Source organism: Canis aureus, chromosome 3, assembly GCF_053574225.1.
Source record: "Canis aureus isolate CA01 chromosome 3, VMU_Caureus_v.1.0, whole genome shotgun sequence".
Taxonomy (NCBI): Eukaryota; Metazoa; Chordata; class Mammalia; order Carnivora; family Canidae; genus Canis; species Canis aureus.
The window spans coordinates 30,393,818-30,399,694 of NC_135613.1; the positions used below are offsets into that span (position 1 = coordinate 30,393,818).

The 5,877-nt window shown below is 40.2% G+C and overlaps 1 pseudogene; it reads left to right on the forward strand.

The window, feature by feature from the left end:
- The first annotated feature begins 4,490 nt into the window (after positions 1-4,490).
- LOC144304976 (rRNA-processing protein FCF1 homolog) lies at positions 4,491-5,279 on the forward strand (annotated as a pseudogene).
- The last annotated feature ends 598 nt before the right edge of the window (positions 5,280-5,877 follow it).

Genomic DNA, 5,877 nt, shown 5'->3' on the forward strand with positions numbered 1-5,877 from the left:
GCAAGTCCGCACCCAGTAAGATTGCATTCAATACAATAGAATGGAATAGAATAGATGTTTGGAGTTAGATCAGAGATGTCCTGTTTTATGTTCTGTGAGTCAATTAATTTATCAGTCATTTATTGGGTAGGCAACAGGAGTCACAGATGTGAACTTCAGAAATCTCTGGCTCTGAGAAGCCCCTAGAACACCAAGAGAAGCAGTGGGCCACAGAGCAATGGCATGTGCATGAGGGAGGGGGACAGATTTCTCCAGCAGCTCAGGCACCAGCAGGAGAGAGGATGACATTGAGGGGCTGACCTCTGGGCTGGGCTAAAAACAAAGTCACTGGCAAAAGAGGAGATAGTTATTTCAGGAGGAGACCCTGAGATGTAGAAAAGTCAGCATGTTCCGACAATGGAGTGAGGAGGAAACCTTGTAGGAAATGAAGCTACCAAGACAATCATTTATTCATGGCCCCAGTAACCATGTGAAAGGGAAGAAAAATCTTTAACCTCATAAGCATTTTTCATGATTGCATATTTAGCTGATCCTAGTTACATGCTTGGCTAGAATGATAATTTTAGCTGACTGATGTGTTCTGTCACAGACAATAATTACTCTACCCTTGATAGGCACTCGTGGAAACCCCGTGTTCTCCAAAACAACACAGTGTCAGACAATCTGCACCGTTCCTAAGAGGGCATCTCCAAGATACAGCTCATAGACCCCCAACACTTGCTTCAAATCACATCCTTCCTCTTGTAAAAACATCAAAATTAAATAACCTAATTACACCAAATTTATGATTTTTTCAGAAGAAGGTAGCATGTTGCACTAAATGTTTTAGATAAATACAATAAGAATAATCAGAGCTATCATTTTTTGAACACACACTAGAAGCCAGGACTGTACTTAGTATGTTCTTTTTCTACATATGTAAACACATGCACTCTGCAAGCATAAAGTAGACAAGTTATAATTCTTTTTACAGTTATCAACGGTCAAGTTATTGAAACTCTCAGAACTGCACTATCACATAGCTCAGAAGCAGCAAGAACAAGATTTGAGCCAGCATATGACAGACTGCAGATCCAGGACATGCACAAATTGCTGGTGGAGCGCACACCTCCACAAACACTCCAGAAAAGTGTCTCTCAGAACCCATTACAACTAAACATACTCTCACCCTGGAACTTCGGGATTCCATTTCTTGGTAAACACTTAAAAAAATGAGTTCAAAAGAATGTACTAGAATGTTTGTAGCACCATTAACATAGTAATAAAAGGCTGGAAATGAGTTAAATGTCCAATAACAGTAGAATGGATAAATAAATTGTGCCATAGTCTTGCAATGAAATTCTTCACAGCAATGGAAAGAAATGAGGTGCTACTATATGCAGAAACATGAATGAATATCGTGTACATAATACTGAGCAAAAAAAAAAAAGACAAAATAGTAATACTGCATGATTCACTTAAATGACATTCAGAAATAAGCAAAGCTACCCTATGGTGGTAGAAGTCAAGAGGGCTTATTTTGAGGGATAATTTTGTGAAACAGGCATGAGAGAGGCTTCTGGAGTGCAGGTAATGCCCCACACCTTGATCTTGGTGGTGGTTACATGGGTGTGTTCACTTTGTAAAACTTCAACAGGATGTTATATTTAAGATTTATACAGTTCACTCTGTGTGGTTGTACTCTAACCTAAGACAAATATTTGCAAACAAAATGATGCCAAAAAACTATACTGAAATTTAACACTTCTTAATAAAAAAGGTCTGCTAGACTTCCACAGGGTCATCACTGAACACACTGTCTACACACAGCCTTCACTCAACAAAGATTTTTTGGAGGCTACGATGTATCAGCCCCTTTCTAGGTGCTTCAATGCAGTATTAACTTCTACTTTCATTGGGATTAATATCCTACAAGACATTCTGTGGAAGGCATAAAATATTGGGCTGAATTTCTCTTGATTCCAGAACATACTTGGTATGAATTCATCTATTTATTGTTCATATTGCATATGTCTTAAAGTTGAATCTCCTACTTTGGGGTTTTCAATATCCAAGAATGTATTCTACAAAGACAGAAATTCCATTGAAATACAAACTATACTTCAAACTTAAGAAAGGACTGATCACCATCATCATCATTATCATTATCATCATATCATTATCATCAATACTGCATCACCACTGTCACCATCATCACCAACATCTCCATCATCATCCTCACCACCACCACTATCACCACCACCATCCCCATTATCACCATCATTACAGAATCATCATCATCATCACCACCATCATCATTACATCATTACCATCACTATCACTATCATCGTCACCACCATTATTATCACCATCATCATCACTACATCACCACTATCACCATCATCACCATCACCGTCATTACATCTTCATTATCATCACCATCATAGTAAATTAGAGACATATTTTACATCATTTCCTGTGGGATTAAGCTCTAGACACCCATTGATAACAGACCTTTGGTAATGCCTCCTTTTTCCTTATCAGTTTCTCATACTCCTCCCGGATAAACAACTTGCACTTGAATTGCTGTCTCCAGATCTGCTTCTGGGGACAGCCTATACAAAGAGAGTCCTCCTAGGCACACTAAGATTTAAATGAGGTAAACTGAATGAAGCCTGGCACATAGGAGGCAGTCAGTAAATCTTAAGTCTCATTGGTCTCAAGAATTTGTTGAGTTCTTGACTTTAGGGAAACAAGTTGTTGCAAGCACAACTGGAATGAATAGAGTTATAAGCAGAGAGTTTGGAAATATTTTCTTATATAATATCTGATCTGTTTTCTCAGTGAATTCGTTACTTCCTCACCCCAACCTAGGTTTCCTCAGAAAGAAGCATCTGGTCTTCCTGATTTTGCATCCGAGCACCTAACAGGGATGCTCATTAAGTGATAAATAGACACATTTGACTTTAGGCAGCAGCTTCAGACTTCCCTTTTCCCAGCCCGATGACAAAGGAAGAGAGTCTGGGCCAGATATCTGTGACCCATGTTACTGTAGGGCCTTGAGCTTGCCATTGGGCCTCTCTGGCCATCCCATGATTCACCTCTACAATGGTAATTACAATAATAACAACCATCCCATGTGGTTGTCTTGGGGTAAGTGAGGCAATGTAGCACAAGTGCTTAGCACGAGCCAAGAACAGGTGTGTACTTACTGAACGTTTGCTTTTGTTAGTTTTTATTCAAGTCCCTTAATTTGGCAGCAGCCATGCCATTTGACTACGCAGTTCCTGTCTCTAACCTGCAGACTCCTTTCAAAACCAACTAGAAAATATGCAAATGGAGATGGGGACCTCTTCACAGGTGCACCCATCTTGCTTTTCCAAGCCAGACATGAAAGCAGTAATCACACCCAGCCCACTGGATTTATATTGCTTTCATCCTGGCAGCTACATCAGCATTGAGATGCTGGTCCCAAGTGTTCTATTTAATTGAAAACCCAAGTTAACTTTGCTTCATAGACAATTGGTGGCCATGATTCAGTAAGTAGCAAATGGATAAAACCTTCTCTGGTCCCTATTTCCCTTGACAGTTCACTTCCCTGGGATGCTATTGGTCCAACAGGAACACTGAAAGCCTGGGCAGAAGGGTGAAGATGCTGGTGTGAAATTGCCTTCCCCCTTAGTAGAAAGCAAGGCACAAAATTCCCATAGGAGACAAGAGCTCGGGAGCAGGAGGCCTTATTCATGAGAATGTCACCAGGGACAGATTTCAATATTTATTGAATGAATAATCTAATGAATAAATGTGATTCTCTTGTACAAATCTAGTCCTTTTCCCTTCTTCATACCTAGAGATAAAATATAGGATTGGAATAAGACATTCATGTCCAGGTTCACCACTCTCTGGTTCTGTGATCTTAAGCATGTGATAAACCTCTTGGTGAGCTGTGACTTTCTTGTTTGAGGAACATAATTAATAATACTCAACCAATGGGGCTAACAGGAAGAGTAGCAACAGCGCAGAGGGACCCAGTGAGCTTCAGATAACAGGAAATCTTCCAACAGTGGCTGAAACCATGAAGGTATTTAACATAACTCATGCAACAGTAATGGGAGGTCCTGAGCTGGGGGAATGATCGGCAGTGACGTCTAAGACATCGCCTGGTTCTTCTCTCTTCTGCTCCACCACCTTTACTCTGGCTTTTATGCTCATTGCCCTAAACTGGCTGCTGTGCCTCCAGGAATTACTTCCAGTTTCCAGGCAGAAATTAAAGAGAAGGTTAAAGAGGTGAAGGGCAAAAAGCTTCTTCCCTCAGCATGTCCTTGCATTTTTGTTTGGGAGGGTCTCTCTCCAGTAACTCTCCCCAGTAACTTTCATTTGGGTCTCATTGACTGAAAGTAGGTTGTGTGACTTGAGTTCCAATTGGGCACATGTCACATGAATAAACCAAGATTCTTTGATTTAAAAACTGGATTCCAGAAGAAACAAGAGTGCGGCATGAACATGGGAAAGCAAAAGAAAGCAAGTATGCAACCATGAAGCAAATGCTTAGTCTCCGAGATCAGAGGCTTAAAGAGAAAGATAGATTAAAACCTAAAAAGAAAGAAAAGAAAGATCCCAGTGCACTCAAGGAAAGAGAAGTCCCCCAACATCCTTCCTGCTTATTCTTCCAATATAACACACAGCTGGGCCCACCTTATCACATCCTGGTTGATACCAACTTTATCAACTTTTCCATGAAAGCCAAACTTGACTTAGTACACTCAATGATGGACTGTCTGTATGCCAAGTGTATCCCTTGTATAACTGACTGTGTAATGGCTGAAATTGAGAAACTGGGGCAAAGTATCGAGTGCCTCTAAGGATTGCCAAGGATCCAAGATTTGAACAATTGCCATGCACACACAAAGGAACCTGTGCAGATGACTGCTTAGTACAGAGAGTAACTCAGCACAAATGTTACATTGTGGCCACAGTTGACCGGGACCTTAAACGAAGGATCTAGAAGATCCCTGGAGTTCTCATCATGTACATTTCTTTTTTTTTTTTTAAGATTTTATTTATTGATTCATGAGAGACACAGAGAGACAGAGAGAGGCAGAGACACAGGCAGAGGGAGAAGCAGGCTCCATGCAGGGAGCCTGACATGGGACTTGATCCAGGGTCTCCAGGATCAGGCCCTGGGCTGAAGGTCATGCTAAACTGCTGAGCCACTCGGGCTGCCCCCCATCATGTACATTTCTAACCATAGGTACAACATTAAGTGGATGCCAGATGATTATGGAGCCCCTCGGTTCTAATTCTTAAAAGACAGAGTTTATCTGCCTTCTTATATCAACTTTTTCTGTTGCCAGTTCATATTAGCAATATGCTATAGTATGAATTATTCTTCTTACCCATTTGCTCTGTTACGAGCTGAGTATGGTTAAATATACTCATTTTTTGATGTTTTGAAATCAGTATTTTGTATCATTTTAAGTATTGTTGCATCTTTCTATAAATCAGATGATTGCTTGTATAATTTGATGGTTGTTGTTTTATATTGATTTACTCAACAAACATTTATTAAAGTTGTATTAGGTACTTAAAAAAAACTGGAGGGAATGGACATTGGGCGAGCCAAGGAGCAGCACATGCCCCTTCATAGTACATGGGAGGTACTAAATGTTAACCCAATGCTAGTACTGTAATATTCTTCCAGCAATGCCCTATGCACACCATGTGCGTATGTCTACAGTAGTAGAAATTCCTTCACAGGATGCTTGGGAATCTTGCAGATTGATATACCATGTTAAGAAGTTGAGATATTAAACTATTTCACCAATACCAACTGCTCCTGTTTCTGACATCCTATTTCATCTGAGTCTGTTTTAAATTGACCAACAAATATTTATGCAG